Below are 20,996 nucleotides of genomic sequence, written 5' to 3'. Positions count from 1 at the left end.
CAGTCACAGAGTCTGGCTTCAGTAGGCCTAGCGGGGAGGACAGGAGGATGTGTAAGAGGACAGATGACCACTAGAAGAACCAAAGTTATAGGTAAGCAACCTGCAGTTCATTAACGTGGTCTGTGTTTTACACCAATGGGCGCATAACAAGCTAGCACCCAAGGAGAAGGGAACAAGCTGAAACAATATGTAATCTGCCAGAAGTATTTATTTCAGAAACAAGTACATCAACTGAAAATGGACTGCAGGACACTCCTGCTAAACATAGCATCATTCCGTGCCTTGGCATCAATAGCATGATGACGGATAAAGGAGTGGGGCGAAGCCCAAGTAGCCACCTGACAGATAGTGTCCAAAGGGACTGCACGATCAAAGGCGAAAGAGGTCACCATGGACCTAACCGACCGCATCTTAATGGTCGCAGGCAACAGTTTATGTGCTAATTTGTAGCAAAGTTCAATTGTTGAAACTATCCACCGAGACATGGACTGAGCAGAAACTTGTAGACCTTCACACGGTCCATATATAAGGAATGAACAGAGAAAGGGTTTTCCTCCATTCTGCTGACCTCTGGACATAGGAAGATAATGCCCTCCTGATGTCCAATGCAACCTGCGCTCTGCATCAGAGGAAGAGTTCTGGAAAATCACAGGGAAAGTGAATGGCAAGGAACAAAATGAGTATGGAAACCACCTTTGGAAGGAATCATTCGGAGTACCACCTTGTCCTTGTGAAACTGTATGTAGGTATAGCGGATCAACCCTCAGGGCCCGTAATTAACTCACCCTCCTAGCGGAGGTGATGGCCACCAAGAAGGTAACTTTCCATGTCAGGGGTCAATTGAGGCCAAAGGCTCAAAGGGAGGCCATAGCAATCCGGCCAAAACCACTGACAGGTCTCAGGCCAGTGACGTAACAGGGTCATCCGGGAAAACATGCGACAATCCTTTCAGGAAACTTTTAACTAATGAGTCTTTAAAGCAGGAAACCGGGGGTGGGGGATGCGCCACAATGGCCACCAAATGTACCCTGAGAGAGCAGAGCTTCAGACCAGACTCTTTCAGGGATAGCAAATAAGTACAAATATCTTGTACAGACAGGTTAAGCACATTAAACCCATGCCAAGAAGCAAAGGAACAGAAACGGGTCCACTTGTGTTCATATGACTTCTGCATTGACAGCTTTCTGACTGCAAACAGAATGTCTCTGAGCCTCACTGGGAAGTCGGTAGGATCTTCCAAGCTGTCAGGTGCAGGGACGGAACGTCCGGGTGGAGCACTTGCTCTCTCTCCACATCAATAAGGCTGAAAAACAGGTTGCTCACCTGTAACTTTTGATCTGGTAGGGATCCGTTGATATCCATTAGAATGGGTTCTGCGCCTGCGCTGAAGCCTCTTGGTGTCGAGTTCTTAGAGCTCCTTCCAGGCACCTGTGCCCCGCCCCACGTGGCTATTGAAGGCTGGAGGAGTGCAGGCAGCTCAGTTCCTTGGAGACCGCCGAAGCAGTCAAATAGATGGTATGTTCTACTGGATAGACCCACGATCCACTGCAGAGGGGAGGTAGGGAGGGTCTAATGGATATCAACGGATCCCTACCAGATCAAAAGTTACAGGTGAGCAACCTGTTTATCTGGTAAGGGGTCCATTGAATCCATTAGAATGGGTGTTTAGTTAGCTCCAACAGGAGGAGGGAGCAGTGGTTTATTGCAACACCCTTTTAAGAACACTTCTCCCAAAGTTTGCCTCTGCTGCAGAGCGTAGGTCTATAGCGTAGTGCTTTACAAATGGTTCTCCTGAAGACCAGGTGGCCACCTTACAGATGTCCAGGAAGGAGACGCCCGATAGGAAGGCCACCGAAGCACCAAACGCTCTTGTGGAATGTCCTTTGAGGGATTCCGGAGGCACTTTGTCTTGTAACGTATACGTTAGGCGAATAGTCTCTACGAGCCAAGAAGACAGGCGTTGCCTTGACAGACCCTGGCCTCTAGTCGAGCCTTCATATGAAATAAGGAGTATCTTTGTCTTTCTAAAGTCTTTTGTTCTTGAAAGATAATACAGCAACGCCCTGCACACATCCAATGAATGGAGGACCTTCTCCAAAGGCGTGGAGGGTGATTTAAAGAAGGTAGGTAACACTATGTCCTGATTGACATGAAAGTCCGAAACCACTTTGGGAACAAAGGTGATGTCCGGACGGAGGAGGACCTTGTCCGGGTAGAATTGCTCGTAGGGCACGTCCATACGGAGCGCAGTGAGCTCACTCACGCTACGAGCCGTTGTGATAGCTATCAGAAAGGCCGCCTTTAAAGAGACATGTTTAAGCGTTGCAGAGGCTATCGGTTCGAACGGTGGACCCATCAGAGCAGAGAGGACCAGGGAGATGCTCCAAGGTTCCACGAGCTTGCGTACCGGAGGATAAAGGTTTGAAAGGCCCTTCAAAAAACTCTTGCACGAGGGGTGGGAGAATACTGTTTTCCCATCCCATCCCGGATGTCGCGCTGATAGAGCCGCTAGGTGTACTCTTATTGAAACACTGGACAACTTGGATGTCTTCAGGTTCGTCAAATAGAGCAGGACCTCCTGCAATGAGGCCTGCTTGGGCCGGAAGCCATGAACCTTTGCATACTGTGCAAACCATTGCCATTTACTGGCATAGTTACGCCTCGTAGATGGCTTCCTTTTGTTAAATAAGATCTTCTTTAACAGCCGATCTTCCATGCTGTCAGTTGAAGTGTGAGGACTCCTGGATGCAATACTTTGCCCGCCTCCTGAATCAACAGATCTGCACGGTCCGGTAGTCTCTGGTAAGTCTGTGATGTTAGTTTGAGTAGATGTGGAAACCACACTTGGCGTGGCCACCACAGTGTGATTAAGATGCAATTGGTTGGGGCAGTCAATAACCGAGCCACTACCCTGCTCACCAGCGGTAAAGGGGGGAACATGTAAGTATAGTGGCGCGACCAGTCCTGTTGGAACGCATCCCCCAGTGATTGTGGGTCGTGACCGGCCCTGGAGCAAAAAAGCGTGCATTTCGCATTGTGAGCCGTAGCGAACAGGTCTATCTGAGGTCGACCCCAGAGATTGAAGATTGGCCGCAGGTAGCGGTCGTTCAGCTCCCATTCCTGTCGGTCCATCGAGAATGAGCGGCTGAGCCCATCCGCCAGCGTGTTGTCCGTACCCTTGATGTGCAACGCCACTGGTGTTATACTGTGCTTGATGCACCAGTGCCAGAGCTGTATGCTCAGTGCACATAGCGACCTGGACACAGTGCCCCCTTGTCTGTTCAGGTAAGCAATTGCTGTAGTATTGTCCAGTTGCAACTGAATCACCCGGCCCCTCAGCATGGGCAGAAAAGCCTTCATTGCTTGAAAAAGTGCTAACAGTTCTAGAAAGTTTATGTGCAGTAAACTTTGGTTGCGAGTCCAGAGACCCTGAGTTGTGGCTGCATTGCAGTGACCACCCCATCCTCTGAGGGAGACATCCGTTGTAACCCAAACCGATGGGGCTTGTGCCTGAAAGGGTACTCCCTTGAGCAGGTTGGACCTCTGCGTCCACCATGTCAGTGAACGTAGGATTGGTGACGGTATTTGAAGGAGTTTCACGGGAGTGTCCCGCAGTGGACTGAAGGAAGACAGGAACCACAGTTGTAGTTTCCTCATTTTTAGACGTGTGTACGTTACGGTGGACTTGCATGACGCCATCAGACCCAAAAGTCGTTGTACCAACAGCACTGTTGGAGGGCGCCTTGTGCGCCATGCTCTCTTCATCATAGTCACAGGCAGCTCTGGGTGAAACTGTACCTGGCAATGCTGTTTCACGCGATGGGGATACTTGGTGACTGAAGCCACAGGTATGCCAAGGCGTCGACAACTCCAGGTGTGTGGCCCTAAGTAGGTGTGGAGCCGCTGTCGCCGCATCTCTGGCCTGATCTTGAAACCCTTGAAAGGCTGATGGCGTTGCAGTGGTGGAGTCCAACATCTTCAAGAGTGGATCAATGGGTGGAGCGGTCCCCAATTGTGGATCGTCATCATCTTTCATTGCGTATGTCATAGGCGCTCGGAACCTGGGGGTAACCGACGTGATGTTGGCTGGGGTGTGCAGAGTAGACACCTGGATCCCATCATTCGAAACAGAAGGGGAACGAATGGGTGTCGGGGCCGGTACCAAGTCCTTAGTTCTCGAGATCGACAGCAGTGTCGGCGTCGATATTAGGTTTTGAGACGTCGGTATAGAGACGATCGGTGCCGAGCGGAGTGCTACCGATGTAGCCATCGACGTCGAAGCTAATGTCGATGTCGAAGCAAGAATCGCGGTCGATGTCAACTCCTCCCAAGTCTTCGATGCCGTGATGGTCGGTACTGAAGTAGTCGGCATCGAGGAAGTTGTTATCGTCGCTTCCCCTGATTCAATCGATATCGGGAGCGGTTCGGCAATCGATATCGAGACCGAAGGCAGCGGACGGGATTCCCCTGAAGCTGATTGCTCTGTCGATACCTGGCGAGGCGGTGAGCCCGGCATCGAGGAGCTTACACTGGCATCGAGCGTTTTTGATGTTGACGGTACTTCGATCTCCTGAGCCAATCTCAGTGAAGGAGTCGACTTCGATTTCCCCCGCTGCTTCTTCTTTTTGGTGGGAAGAGTCGGGGCTGCCATTTTGTCGCCCGGCCTCTTTGAGGGTTTAGGGGCCTTAACGTCTGGCATCGAAGTTTTAGACTGAGATGCTCTCAGGTCCTTCGAGCCATGCGCCTGAGGTGATTTTGGCGCTGAGGAGGGACCCGAAAGTATGTCTTCGTACAACGAAGCCCGGAGGTGGAGCTCCCTATTTCTCCTCGTCTGCTTTGAGAATGACTTGCAAATGGAACAGGCACTGGTCATATGAGCCTCCCCTAAGCAGAGTAAGCAGAGATTATGGCGGTCCTGAGACGGCAGCTTTGCATTGCACTTAGTGCAGCGTTTAAAGTTTTTGCTGCCTTTAGGGGTATCCATTACTCACAGTCCGAGGATTAAGAATAACGCGTAGTCAGGAAACAGAACGTAGTTCGTAGTCAGTTCCAGAAGCAGTCCGATCTTACGTCACGTTAGTGGGTTAAGAGTAAAGCGTAGCCAGAAAATAGTCCATAGTCAAAGTCCAGTAGAACGATCAAATCAATGCCAAGGAAACACGAAGGAGCCGCAGAGACCGAGTGATCTCTACGGCGGTCGCAAAGGAACTGAGCTGCCTGCACTCCTCCCACCTTAAATAGCCACGTGGGGCGGGGCGCAGGCGCCTGGAAGGAGCTCTAAGAACTCGACACCAAGAGGCTTCAGCGCAGGTGCAGAACCCATTCTAATGGATATCAACGGACCCCGTACCAGATCAAGGAGTCCAATTCCCCTTTCTGCTGTTTACCGAGGCTCACGCCCAGGGCAGAGGCCATGCGGGCCACATAGGCCTACTGTTTAAGGTCCTCTGGATGGATGGAGATAATGGGCTTAGAGTCTGATTGAATGTCCAGAGGGGAAGAACCCAGGGAAACAGCATCTGAGCCCCGAGAACTAGGTTCACTCTCAATGTCCGACTTGGGAGGCACTAAGGAGTCCTGGGCCAAATGCAGCAAAATAGGGGAACCCGCTTTGTTTCCCACATTGCCTGGTACTGAGCCATCAGGCTCTGCTTGTAGTGCCTGAGTAAGTTTCAAAGCCTGTTGTCGAACTGGAGATTCAGAGGGCGAACTGCGCCTCTCAGGACGATCTCAAAGGCAACCCTGAGGAGAGCAAGGCCTTCCCTCAGAATGTGAAGGGGGCTCACGCCAATCGCGAACAGTCCCAGCTTTCTCATAAGGAGACTACTCTCAGTAACGAGCCTCATATCGGAGTTTCCCATAACAGTCTGAATGTTAGTCCGTGTGGTAATGTCTATAAGCACCCGCGTCCCAGCGCCAAGCACCATAAGAGGGCTCATCCTCAAAGGGGGAGCATTGTGTAGTTTTACGGTACTGATCCGCATAAACAGGCTCACAATGGTCCCAGTCCCGACCGGGCCTGTATTCGGAGGAGCGTTCTTCTGAGTCCCAATGCGTGCTCTGATTCCTAGGAGGGAGACGCTCTGGGCACTGCAAAGGGGACGAACGACGTTGAGGCAGCCACAATGCGTTCCCGGCATGCTTGTCCGGTGAATAAGGCTCCTCATCGGACATATTTCTTGAAACTATTGATGCCTGGCATAAACACCGCAGGCTGGCCACCAAGCTCCATCCCAGCCGGGACTGGAGCCACAGAGATAAGTGGGGGGAACCATTGAAATAAAAATGCTAAGAAAAAAAAATGCTGCTGTGCGAAATAAAGAAAGAAAAGAGAAAGAAGTAGGGAGAAAAACAACAAGAGGCCATGGTAACCGTCTTACTCGTTGCCGAGCTACAGATTCCACGTCTTCTGAAGAGCGGATGACCAAGACTGAGGGGAGGTGGAGTGGCGCAGCCACATATAGCGACTGGGGGCGAGGTTCCCGCCCGAAGCAGGAAAATTGAGCTTGTTAGGTTCCAACAAGGTTTCTGTGCAGGCGCATAGACCATTGGTGTAAAAGACAGAGACCACATCAAAGAATCAGAATTTCTCCATCATTCACTGTTTTTAAAAAGACCCCTTAAGACGCACCTGTTTTCTCAGGCTTTTAATTAATTATATAATGTTTTTATCATTTTATCTCGTGTTTATAACTTATACACACCACCTAGGGATGCACATGTCAGGTGGTTTAGAAATATGATCTCTCTCTCTATATATATCCCCTATAATAAAGAGCTTGGTTGTAATCCCATCCCCCTGCCCGTGTCTTTCTCGGCTGTTCTGGACATGCGCAGAGCGCATGCCCAGAACGTCCAAGAAAGATACAGCCACAGGGACACGGGCCACAGGGACACGGGCGGCCATGTTGGAGGAGGAGAAGCGGTGGGCCGAAGGCGGCCTACGGGGAGGGCAGAGGCGGCAGCGGCCCTGCTGCCGAAAGGGACAGAGGAGGCGGCAGCAGGTTCGGACCAACTGCGGGGCAGGGAAAGGCGGCGGCGGTGGGTCCAACCTGACCGCGGGGGAGGAGAGACAGTGGCGGTGCCACCGCTGCCGAACAGGGTGAGGAGGCAGCAGGGAAAGGGGACGGGGCCGTGGCCGCCAACAGACGGAGGAAGGAGCCGGCAGGGGAAGCTGGCCAAGGCGCCGCCGTGCAGAGGAAGGAGGCAACCGAAGAAACCGACGAACAGGGGAAGGAGGAAAATATTAACTGCCTCCAAGCCCAGAGCAGCCGGCAGCCCACATTCATCCCCGCAAGCCGCCATCTCCATCTCCCACCGCCTCAGACCTATATTGTGCGGCCAGCTGCTCAAGCACCTCCTGCTCCTCCTCTACCTTCTCCTCAGCTTCTGAGGAGCCCGGATACTGGGGCGGAAGGTGTGGGGAGAAGGCTACTAGCGCCCGTTATTTCAACGGGCTGAAAGATACTAGTATATATATAATTCTCCTGGGTGTGCCTTGGAATGTGCATCCCAGCACCCAGCTGATTGGCTGGGCGGCGGAGGCACCTGATTGGCTGAGGCGCACCCAGGAGGATTGGTTGCCGGCGGCCCAGCCGTGGAGGCCAGGCAGCGGGCCCGACCAGAGGCGAGGCATCTGTTGGAGGCCTAAGAGGGGAGGGAAATGGGTGGCAAGACTTCCCTGTTCGCTGCCCGGGAAGAGGAACGGCGGGGCCCTTTTTGGCCGCCCGCTGCCCAGTGAGGGCCTGTGGAGGCGGTGAGGTCCGGCCGAAAATGGCCACCTGCCACAGTAAAATGCTCAGTGTGGGTGGGTAAAATGCTCAGAGGGAGAGCAAGACAGAATGGGGCAGGAGGGGGCAAGGAGGGTGAGAGAGAGGGGAGGGAGGGGGCGAGAGAGAGTGGGAGTGGGGGGCAAGAGGGAGCGGGGAACAGCCAGCCCCAAAGAGCACACAGATGCTCTGTGCAGGCCGGCTAGTAAATAAAAGATGAATATCATTGTGTCAGTTTTCCTATGGTTCAATTTGTCAAGAAAGCACTCTGTCTCAAAACACATCTCACAACCATACATCAAGATTAGATGAATGCTGTCCAATGACCCACAGGAGGTTATGCCTTCTTAATGCAGATGAAGTAAACTTGTTTTGTGTGATTTCTCAAGAAGTCCTCCCAGTCCTTTGGTAAGATTCCATTCCAGTATCCTCCAGCACCTCACATTCCTCAGATGTAAGATTTTGTACTATCACCACAGTTGCCTCACACAATGTCTACTAGTTCCACTGCATGCTTATTCACAGATATTTCAATGTATAATTTGAATTAAGTTAAAATACTCCAATAATGTTTTCACAGATGTTGGTTCCAAGACTGCAATCATACTGCTGAAGATCCTTATGCACCATAAATGAAACAGAATATATGCCACCTAACAGATTTTAAGCTTTCAGACAATTCCTTTTAACAATGCTATACAGTGTCCAGTTATTATGGATGTTTAGTATTATGATAAACTGTACAAATTCTTTCATAGTTCTTAAACAACTTAAAGAACATTACTGACCAATGAAACTGACTTATCAGGACAAGAACTACCAAGGCTACTTTGTATCACAATCAATGCTTCACATTTTCATTCAGCCTGGCAAGTGTGTCAGAGTTTTTGGGCAGATGAGCTTCAGAAGAGGGTGGGGGATCATCCCCACAGTTGCATGACAATTTATAATCGGGGCCTTTGCTTGGCTACAACATGGATAAGGACCCTTAAATGGACATGTCCCGGTCACGCTTTCAACCTCCACACTTTGACCAAAGGAGAACTAAGGTCGCGGACCTTATGAAGGTAGAGGTCAAGGCAATCACAATGTTTGGGCTGGCTATCAAGGCTTGGTCATTCAGGCAAGTTCTAAAGTGTTCTGTTGATACAAGGGTGCCATAATGCCAGGGCACCCATGCCACAGGGTCAACTGATACAATCCCACTGGCACATGGCATACTGGATCACGTTCAATCTATACTTGAAATAACCCAACTGCCGATTTGCCTAAGTGCATACTACTGAAAAACCTACACATAGAATAATTTTATTAAAGCAGTATTCATAGCAAATGAAATTAGTCATGTGCACGGACCGGTTCGGAGGCCATTCTAAAGGCCTCCAGACCGGTCCGGACCCGGGGTGGTTTTGGTTCGGGTGGGGGGTTCCACAGGAGTACGGGGGGGGGGGGGCTTTACTCACCCTCCCAAGAACGGCGCCGTATTTATGTGAGTAAGCGGGCGGCATGCCTCCCTGCCGCCCGCTTCATTCCCCCTCTCGCGTTCCCTCCGTTCAAATTCTGAATCGGGCGGCAGGGTATCTCCCAGCCCCTGCCGCCCTCTTTAATGCCCCCGCTCGGCTGGCGGCCGCCCCATTCAAGCCTTCAAGACCCCTGCTCAGGCCGGCCCGGCCCTTCCCTTCCCTTCGCAAGGGGGACGAGCGGCAGAGCTCCCTGCCTTCCCCCTTGCCGGCTGCGCTGCAAATGGCTTCTAAGAAGCCTTTTGCGCGCATGCGCGAAAAAGAAGCCATTTGCAGCGCAGCCGGCAAGGGGGAAGGCAGGGAGCTCTGCCGCTCGTCCCCCTTGCGAAGGGAAGGGAAGGGAAGGGAAGGGCCGGCCTGGCCTGGCCTGAGCAGGGGTCTTGAAGGCTTGAATGGGGCGGCCGCCAGCCGAGCGGGGGCATTAAAGAGGGCAGCAGGGGCTGGGAGATACCCTGCCGCCCGATTCAGAATTTGAACGGAGGGAACGCGAGAGGGGGAATGAAGCGGGCGGCAGGGAGGCATGCCGCCCGCTTACTCACATAAATACGGCGCCGTTCTTGGGAGGGTGAGTAAAGCCCCCCCCGCCGTTATTTGGAACCCCCCACCCCAGTGCCGGACCGCAGCTCCGCGGTTCCGTGCACATCCCTAAATGAAATAGAAGCACAGTACCCTGTTATAGTGCAAATACACATTAATTCAAGGATACAACTACCCAAATGCACAGTCTGAAAATAAATTATGCAACTGTTTTTGCCATGAGCAGAAGAATACACATACAGGTCAGGAGATTGTGTTGTATCTGAACAAGAGAGTATTCCCTTAAATCTTATTAAGTAAACTCTCTCCAATTTAGGTCTTCCACAACATACCAATGCAAATCTCTGACAGCTGTTTCAACTTTGCTTGCCCTATGATTCTTCTGAACAGGTGCCCTATGCACCAGATGAATCACAACTAATACTTGCTGAATCAAGTTATTGTCTTTATAACAGGCTCATGAACATGTATTTGCAATGCTATTTGTAAAAATTTTTAGAAGTGTAGGAATTTAAGAAAAATGTGGTTTCTTTACGATAAACCTTAAGTGTTCTTGGCATTGTAAGCTAGTGACAAAAAGATCCATATAAACACAATTTTATTCCTCTGGAAATGTAGTACTTGGAAAACAAACACTAATTAATGGATATAACTTTTAATATCTTCAGCTACGCGTTTTGTTTCATGAAGTTTCTCTAGCTACAATGCTCAACATGCTTATTCCTAAATGTAGACTAGACTGAATTGCCATAGCAGACCTTTCAGGCACACAAACATATGCAGGATTGCTGCTATACACAGCAGACTTTGCTTAGAAGGGTATATACTGTTATAATTTGTTTTAGATGAAGTGTAATGTTGGGAAGTATACGTGTTCAAACTGCTACACAGAAAAAAGTTTGAACATGTTCCCGTTTATTAATGTGTAGCCTGGTTTTCTAAAAGAATCCTTAAAGGGTGCCATGCTTAACAAAATAGTTTTGCAAGAGATACCTCTTCAGTTTCAAGTAATGGATACTTGTTCATAAACAAAGTTTCTAAGTGTTTGATTTGAACATTTGCTAAACAGCATTTGGTATTAAACTAAGCAACTTCACTTGACTGTTCCTCTTCTAGCCTTTTTTAGTTTATTTTGACCAGTCACTGTAATACAGTTACATGAGGAATAAAGTGGCAGTCAGAAGCAATAGGCTTCTAGTTTTGCCTTTCCCAGAGTATTATAAATGCACAGTAAGCATTGTAAAACTGACGGATAAGATCTATCACACTTCCTGCTACATACACTCAGTTTCTTCCAAGGAAGTTACCTTTTTGGTTTGGTTTTTATTAATAGTTACATCAGCAGAAAGTTTAATCCAGATTTGTGCATTTATGCAACAAGAAATGAAACAGAATTACCTCATCAAAGCTAGCTGACTCTGCAATACTGGCCTTAACCTTCTTGGCCACCACATTATTTAGCAATGTCAAATGCTTAAGGGATGTGTCAAAACATACTAGAAAAGATGAAGAAACAATATTCATGCATTTTATCTGTCCATTAAGAAAACCCAACATGAAACAGTAAAGCAGGGCTGCACAACTCAAATGCCCTGGAGGGCTGGAACCATCCACAACTTGGTGTACAGGGGCCGAAGTCAATATTTAGCACATTATTACATTAAAATTAAAAACATTATTAGTTACTTGTGGATCTATTCTCCCTGTCAATGGACCCATAGTTTCAAGCAAGGATAGTGGCCAGAGAAAAGGTCTTGTCTCTGCTCAATCAGTGGGGCCGCTGGAGTGCATGCCAGCCCCAAACAAATGCCAAGTCCTCTCCTCTCCCTAAATTGTTGTTGCTAGTTTCAGGCTGCAATCCTAGGCATGCTTACATGGGAGTAAGCCTCACTGGGCACACCATGGAGCATATTTCTGAGAAAGCATGCACAGGATGGCGCTATAAGGCAGTTTCCAGCTCCTGTGTTGCTGGGGCTAGTAAAATAGTCCCTGGGGGCCGAATCTGGCCTCCGGGCCTTATGTTGTGAAGGCCTGCAGTAAAGTATTAGAGCTGTAATATGAACATGCATATTTCCATGCCTAACAGGAGTAAAGATGACTAAATCCAGATAGACCCCAATTCAATCTGTACTACAAAATCTTTGACTTCGAACTTCGCTTAAAAATATCTCAATTCCTTAAAGAGAGATAATTCCTATTAAATGGAACGTGACAAGGCCACACCCTACTAGGCTTGCAGCCAGGTATGGTGTTCTGGTTCTTGCTACTCATGTTCAACCTAAAGCCCCTTTAGGTGAGGAATTAGGCATAAGGATAGGATATTTCACACAAAATTATGTGGTTCGTTTTCCAGCAACAGGCAGTTTTGAATATGCCACTCATTGTTCACCATGCTTTCAAGAGCTGGAAAAACTCTATTGCAGGAAATGGTATAGATGCACAGTCTTTCAAGAATCTGCACAAAACTCCCTTCAGAGTACACACATATACTTTGATTATCTGTTACCCATTCACCAAATTTCTTCTAACAAGTTGCAAGCCATATTTTTGTGGAAGCAAGCAAGAGCCTGTGGGCAATACTTCACCTGAAGACAGCTCTCAACTTCATAACATTTGTTTTACAATGAAACAGTTAGTACAGAAAGTTAGTAAATTGACAGTGTATTTCATCTTTGCGACTGCATTTTAACTTTATGACACTTGCCATGGGAATGGCAACCCCAACTCACAACTCTGCTGCCTCGAGGAGTTTCCAGCCAACCCACATGCTGCTTTCTGCACACTCGCCTTCCTTCTCTGTCCAGGCATAGGTGGGGTGGGGTTGGGACAAGGGGCACCTCTGTAGGGAAATATGTAGGAGGAAATGCAGTGTACAGTGCATGTGTGGGTGACTTGGGACTCCAGGATACAGCAGCATCACTTGAATTGTAAAGGTGGGCTGGGTGGCATGTGGGCCAGGAATGGCTGCTGCTGTTGGACAGCCTGTTTCCACTTCCTTTCCTTTTGTCTGTATTGGGAATACATGGGTCACCATAAGTTGTACCCCAAAACTAGGCAGACACATGATGCTTTAAAAAGATGTGATTTTGAAATGGCCCAGTTGTACAGAAACTAAACAAGTAGAAAGCCCACAAGAAAGCAGGTTTTTCTTCTGTCATGTGTGTCCCTGAGGAAGCACGATTAGCAAGTTCTAATGGACAAAAAAAAATGTTAATGTGCAAACAGCATATGAGGCCATGGTGGGCTAATTTAGACACCCCAGAATGCAATCAAGGACAGGAACTCCAAATAAGCAAGCAGACTATGGACAACAGAGCAGTTTGTTCTGCCCATCATCTCAATGACACCCACCCATGCCCTCATTAAATCCCTCTCCCATCACCCTAGCAGGCTTTTAAAACTAAATTTTCCTGCCTTTGAGGGGTTTCAAACCCCTTAAAGGTTTCCGCCCTCTGAGGAGTTCATGTATCCTATAAAAGGTGCTGACCAGCAATGTGTGCTCTCTCGCAGGACACAACTCGTTTGATCACTCTGGAGAGGTAACAAAGCATGCTGCCACTGTGGGAAACTGGCAGTGCGAGTTGCCAAGTCACTTCTCCAGAGGATCCACCCAAATGAATGCCTGCATTTGCAATTTTCTTCCTTTTTTAAAAAAAGGCTGAAATCTACTGAGCCCCAGCTCAGAGCATTGGATCATGGTGTCCATATATGCAAAGCATTGAGTGCATCTAGTGGGACAGCTGCCGTATGGCTCTGGTTGCTGTCAGCAACCTGAGTCTGTGGAATACTCTGTGTTGGGCTCACACACGATTTATTTCTGTGCTTTGACTGCTTGAGTGGAAAGCTAGAGAGATTCCTGAGCAGAACCTCCAGACAGAAATCTTTGAGGCAGAGTGCTTCCCAAATTGGGTTGGCCACAAGGTAACCTTTGTGCATTTGACTACAATAAGCACCTTGGTACTCTCCTTGCTTGCTGTAGGCCTCCACAGAACCACCCCCTGACCCAGGGAGTCCCAACCTGTGGTACTCCAGATGTTGCTCAACTACAAGTCCCATCTAGTCACAATAAATTGTAGCTGAGGAGGATAGGTCTTGTAATTCAGCAGTATCTGGAGTACCACAGGTTGGGAACCCCTGCCCTAACCTAATGAGGGACTCTAGTTTGTTCTCCTCCCCGTGGATGGGAGGTACTCCATGTTGCACACAAGACAGCAGACTGAGGAAAGGTAACAAAATTATCTTATCTACTTTTTTGCCTCCCCATTCCTCTTCTTGCCCACATAGTCTCAAGGAACTCTTTGTACTCCTTGAGCTACCAAGACAGCTAAATACTGTAGTTTGCACAGTGCTTCTGTTATATGAACTGTATTTCAAAAGCCTTGTCTCCAAATCTGTTGTATTTGCATATGTCCAGTGGTGATCCTTTGTTAAGCACACGCTCGCAGGATTAGTTTTCAGTCTATTCTCCCAACTCTAGTCAAAGCACAAATACAGACATGATAACATATATATGTCTGTGAAAGGGCGTTAACAGTGTGTTGTGCCAGAAAAAAAAGGAAAGTGGATAACATTCCCTAGAAGCACTATTTTACAGTTCGGCCCACATATGAGAAGCCCTACAAGAGCCACAGGAACATGCAGGTGAAAAACAAGAAGATATGAACTCAAATGTGCATGAAGGTGGTCCCAAATTTAAGGCTAAGAATCAAACAATAAGCACATTTCTTAATCAGGCCAAAAACCATAGCTCCTGCCCCTGCTGTGGTTTTTTTAAAAACTAAACATTCAGCATTTGCTGTTTGACCTATTTTCCTCCCCACACATACAAACCAACTTTACTCCAGCACTGTCATTTTAGAAATTGCTTGACTCAATATTCAAATATAATTTTATGTCACTATCATCTATCACCTGATACGGAACTTGTCTGTTTTATATGTCAGAATCAAAGAGGCACATACCTGAATCTACAAGACTGCCTAGCGTCTATCACCTTCCGTTCCTTTTACCAGTACAAAACCCTAAAGCTGCAGCAAGCAGGCAGGTTATTCTTCCTCCCAAACACAGATATTTATATTCAAACACCTTGGCTCAAAAAACCAAAGGGTATTATTTGCGGCTATTACTAATGTTCAGAAGCAAGCTTTCCCAAGGTTTAAAGCCTGCCCACTCAAAATCACAAATGTTGCTGAGGTAGCACAATGAATAAAGTAGACGCTTGAATAAGATGGCAACAAAGCTTTTAGTTTTAATTTACTACATACAAAATTCAGGTAGTGATTCAAGGAAGGGAATCAAGAAAAATGTGCAACAAGCATAGCATAATGCAGGGTTTTCCTTATACCACAATAATAATAATAATAATAATAATAATAATAATAATAATAATAATAATTATTATTATTATTATTATTATTATTATTATTATTATTATTTTGGAGATCTAATGCAGGCAACAGGCCTGGTACAACCCTGAAGCAATTTGACCCCCTGATGATTCTACCCAGTTTTATTCAGGCAGTGCAACACATCTATATAATTATTTCACTAAACCGATCGGAAATGAGTGGGCATGTGGGGACACATGGGGATGTTTGAATGCAGCAGCGGAGGCAGGCCCAGGCCCGGTCGCTGGGAGGGGTGGAAAGAAAGTGGGGGGGCCCAGAAGTGGGTGATGGTGAGGAGAGGTGGTTGGGCCCAGCCCGGCCACAATGAGGAAGCGGCGCTGGCAGGTTTGGGCTGGCTGTAGTGAGGTGGCAGCTGGGCCGCTAGGAAGAGGAGGGCGGCGGAGGCCCGGAGGGGCTGAGAGGAGGCGGGCAGCAGAGCCATGCCCAAGAGGAGCCCAACCAGCCGCGGTGAGGAAGTGGTGGCGGGTCCAGGCCAGCTGTGGGAAGGCGGCTGCTGGGCCACCAGGAAGAGGCAGAGGGCGGCAGAGGTGAGAGGAGGTGGGCAGTGGAGCCGTGCCCGAAAGGAGCCCAGGCGGGCACCGGAGCTACACTGCGCCCAGCCAGCGGGGAAGGAAAGCGTGTTAGTGATGCAGACCTGGGCAGAAGGTTGCGGGGAGGACAGGAGAGACTGGAGCAGAAGGTGGGGGAAAGGGGAACCGTTGGCTCCAAAGAGTGCACAGATGCTCTGTGTGGGGTCGGCTAGTTTTCCAATTATTTCACTTGGGAGGGGGGGATTCAGTTATAAGATCCATACAAATGTTATGTTCTCTCTTTTTAGATTTTGTATTTAACATACTGACTGTATTTAACATTTCTGAGTGAATTACTCGATAACTGAACTTCTTTCTACTAGATGGCACTAACTTAGAAACCTGATCATCTGCAGGAACAAAACAAAATATTTCTGGTTCTCAGATTTTTGTCTGAAGAATATCTGCCCTTGATGATGTTGGTCATCCCTGTCTTAGGTGATAAATGTATGAAAGGAAATTCAAACAGAAAAAAAATGGGGGGATTGTTAAAGAAACAAACAGCCTGAACAATTGTTCCAAGATCTAAAGAGAATAGGCCGAGATGTGCGTTTCCTGGAAATTTTTTGAACTGAAAAATTTCCTGCAAAATTATCTCATGCAAATCTCCCCCTCATTTGCATAAAGTTTGAATTTCCCCCCTCAAAAATAAGTTACTATACAAATGTTTCTGATGCCCTAAATAGGTTATTATCTGATTTGGCATGTTATTTTACCTATTTACACAGGAAAAAAAAATCTCCACCATATTAATTCCATACTGTATCTCAAAACATTTTTCAAATAGACAAGTAGTTGGGGAAAATATTTTATTGGGGGGGGATCAAGACAGACAATTAATGCGCTTTGTTATACTGAAACAAATTCAAAGATTTATGTGGAAAGATTATTAGAATACTCAATATATCAGTCAAGCATATGCACCCTCTCAAACATTTCCTAGATATAACCACCTGAAAAACATCCTTTACAACTCTGAACTTGCTTAATATTGCATTAGCATCCATTGGCGCAGCGAGGGAAAAACTTGCCTAGGGAGCAAGAGGTTGCTGGTTGGAATCCCCGCTGGTATGTTTCCCAGACTATGGGAAACACCTATATCGGGCAGCAGCCATACAAGAAGATACTGAAAGGCATAATCTCATACTGCATGGGAGATGGCAATGGTAAACCCCTCTTATATTCTACCAAAGAAAACTAGAGGGCTCTGTGGTTGCCAGGAGTCGACACTGACTCGATGGCACAACTTTACCTTTATGGTGACTACATGTATTTTATGTATCAATGCTGGACAACCCGACAAATACTGTGCACATGCAGCAGTGCAAGCTTCAGGCAACCACTGCATGGTTGCTAGAGTGGTTTTGCCACTCTTCCTTTTCCTCTGAAAGAAATGACCCTCAGAGACATAGCTGGTGATGCACAGCGGACTTGAAAGAAGGGAAAACTGGTGAAAGCCAGCCCTTCCTAATCTCAAACAGTGCAGCAGCAGTAATCTGGAACTTGCACTGCTGCACGTGATCAAGATGCCTTAGAAATTAAAAGTCTTCCACTAGAAAAATGAAGCATGAGAGGATTTTCTGAGGAAAATTTCCAGTTTTGGAGATGTTTCCACAGAAAGTCTCCATTCCAGATCTCCTGGTACAGGTGACAAATGAAGAAAACTTTAAACCCTAACGCGGCAATCCTATTCATGCTTACAGTATTCAGAGTAAGCCACACTCAACTCAGCTGCTCATGCTTCCAAGCAGTGTTCCCTCTAAGGTGTGCACATGCTCACAAATTTTTAAATGTCCACTCAGTTAATTTTAGATCCCACTCAGGTTGAATCAGAAAGGTCCCACTCTGAATGCATGTGCGCACACAGTCTTGATACTACTGTCCAGAACAAAACTCATTCTGCATACAAATGAAAAAAATTAGAGGGTCCACTGCTTCCAAGTATTATTTTTATTTATTTGTTATATTTGTATACCTCCCCATCTGTCAGCGCTAGGTGGTTCACAGCAGACACGCTTAATTAAAAACAACAAAACAATCAAACACAAAAATGCTTTAAAACAATTTAATACAATTGTAAAACCCTGGAAGGCCAGACCAAAACAGTGAAGGCGGCTAATTTCTGCAGGGAGTGCATTTCATAGCCTAGGATCAATTGCAGAGAAGGCCTGATCCTGAGCCACAACCAGACAAATCAGTGGCAGCTGGAGGTGGACCTCTCCAGATAAACTTAATGTGTGGGGATCATGAAGAAGGCAGCACTCTAAGCTAACCTGGACCCAAGCTGTTCAAGGGTTTAAAGGTAATAATCAGCATTTCCCCCAGAAAATAACAGCAGCCAGTGCTACTATTTAAGTAGAGGCATAACATGGCCTCTCCAGGTTGCCCTACATTAATTTAAGTTCCCACACTACATATGAAGGCAGCTCTACATAGAGTGCGTTGAAGTAGTCAAACCTGGAAGTTACTAGTTGGTGCGCTATTGTTTTAAGGTTGTTCTTTTCAATGGACAGAGCTCTTGAATCAGCATAAGTCGATAAAAATAACACTTAGCCATACCCTCCACCTAACATAAGAGGATGAGTCCAGGTGCTAGAGCACGCCCGAACTGCATACATGTTCTTTCTGGGGGAGTGTAACACTATCCAGAACAGGAAGATCTATCTTATACCTCAAGTTCCAGTACCACACAATGAGGACCTCTGTCTTGTTTGGATTCAGTTTCAGTTTATCATACCACACCCAGCCCATTACTGCCTGTAGGCAGGCATTTCGGGATTGAATGCCTTTTCCAGATAGCAATTACAAGGGAAATTAATAATAATAATAATAATAATAATAAATAATAAGTGTGTAATTAGGATGCTGATAACAACATACACCAAAACTCCTGATATCCTCACTCAGATGTTTCAATGTAGATGTTAAAAAACATTGGTGACAGAATGGACCCCTGAGGGACTCCATATAATAGCGCCCGTTTTGATGAGTTCGATGCCAAACTGGGCTGGTTCAGCAGCTCAATCACAAACTGAACCAGAGGTGGTTCGTTTCGTGGCCGCTCACCCCCCTGGTGCAGCCCAATCGCATGGCAATCCCCCTGTGCAGAGGCCAGAATCGCACCACGCCAGTAAGCACTTTAACTCTTTCTCTTGCCACCTCCCCCACCCTTTCGATGCCAAACTCGTCCACCCGAATGAGGCTTGGTTTGATCGTGGACCGAATCAAACTTGGATGCCCATTACAAAAAGCCAAAGCAGCAGAAAACGGCAAGACACAGAACCATAGCGCAGCCTTGACAGTATCCATGCAAATATTCACCTACTCATGCCCTAGAGGTTCAAGAATCCAATGCTCCCAGTACAAGTACATGCATGTTCTAATGAAGCGAGGGTAAACAGAACTAGAAATATAATCAATATCCTGAAGCATTAAGAATGCAATGATACTCTTAACCAACTTGGGTTGGGGGCGGGGGGGGAGGAACAACAGGACAAACTCTACAATACTATCCTCCAAAAACATCTGACATGTGCTTGTTTGTTTTACTTTAGAAACTTTTGTCTTTCTGTCGCTGGGTGGCTTACAACAACATAAAAACAAGCCAAAACACAAAAGTAAAAACCTTAAAACAATTTAAAAACACAATTAAATTAAAAAGCTTGGGTGAAAAGGCAAATCTTTAATGACTTTTTAAAAGCTGTCAGAGATATCAGTATGCTGATGACACCCAAATCTATAACACCCTGTATCAAACCTCCTGATCTCTCCCAGCAGTTTCATGTAGATGTTAAACTTCAGAGACAATATGGAGCCCTGAGGAATAACCATAGGAAAGTTCATATTTTGAAAAACAGTCTCCAAGGGACACCAACTGGAATCTGCCTGAGAGGTAGGAGTGGAAACACTGCAAAGCAGCATCTTTTACTCCCCAACTAAGGGTGTGCAAAAAGGTTCAAATGTTCAGGGTCAAACCGAATCACCCCGTTCGGTCTGACCCTGGGTGTCCACAAGGTTGTGGCTGGGTTTTTTGTTTTGTTTTTTTAAAAAAACCTACCCCTTCAGGGGAAGTTGTCAGAGATGGCGGCGGGGGTTTCTGCAGAGGTTCCCCCTCGCCACCAACCTTCCTTACTTCAGAAATCAGCTGCTCAACCGGTTTCCAGCCTTACCTCCTCAGCATGGTGACCACTCTGCATGGCCTGGCATATAATTTAATTTATAATAATAATGAAACACCCCACCCCAGACCAAACTGGGGGTTGTTGTTGAGGGGGTGCCTGACTGAACTGGCCCGGTCCTAACTTGAACCAAACCATCCAGTTCCATGCACACCCCTACCCCTCAGATGCTCCAGAAGGATACTATGGTCAATAGTATTGAAAGCTGTCAAGAGGTCCAAAAAGACCAACCAAAGGACCAACTTTATTATAGCAAAGCTTACACTGGAAAAGCATCACGCAAGTTTAACAATACTTCATACAGTAAGATCATTTCTTATGAGAACATGAAGAATGAATTCAAGAATTTAATTAGCACCCAGAGGCTGAAGTTGACTAGAAGTTATTTTTATACATATATTAATTCAAACATACAGAAGAATTTCCTCTTCTGTTTTAGCTTCAAGAAGTACTAGGTTTCATGTTTCAGCCCACTATTTAAAAAATCAGATGCATTATATATGCTTATTAGTAGCTGTAGGTATTTATGTAAATCTGTCACTATTATTGGACCAAGAAGTGAGAGAAACCACAACTTAAATCATATGTGAATACAAAAAACCACCCTGAATCATGATCATTTGAGAAAATCATCCATCCAGACTGTACAGTTCTCCTCCCAGAAAGACCGGAAATTTGTCAAGAGAAGCGGGTGGGTGGGAGGGGAACCCAAAACCACCAGAGCTACTAGCAGAAGGGGCAGGCAATCTCTTCTCATTCATTCAAACAAGAACTCACTAGCACATGGCAACAGCTGGAGTCAGAGTAACGTACTCACTGCCAGAGAAAATGAATGGAAGGGAAGGGGAGGAGACAATAACACGCTTTCAAAACACGTCCGCTTCTCATTGTCTTAATGGAGCAAAAAAGTATGTTTGGGTCTGTTATACCATGTATTTTCCTTGTTGTGGAGAATCAAAACTGGCCATAGCTCCTGAGTTATTGCAGCTATATTGTTTAGTTATATGAGTATGCA

General features: G+C 46.8%; 1 protein-coding gene across 2 annotated transcripts in view; it reads right to left on the bottom strand.

Moving 5' to 3' along the window:
• The window catches only part of LMNB1 (lamin B1), a 53,735-nt gene that overhangs the window by 22,002 nt on the left and 10,737 nt on the right, over positions 1-20,996 (bottom strand). The window lies entirely within an intron of this gene.

The sequence above is a fragment of the Hemicordylus capensis genome, chromosome 2 (assembly GCF_027244095.1).
Source record: "Hemicordylus capensis ecotype Gifberg chromosome 2, rHemCap1.1.pri, whole genome shotgun sequence".
Lineage (NCBI taxonomy): Eukaryota > Metazoa > Chordata > Lepidosauria > Squamata > Cordylidae > Hemicordylus > Hemicordylus capensis.
Note: the sequence above shows the minus strand (reverse complement) of the source record. Positions and strands in the feature narration are given on the sequence as shown.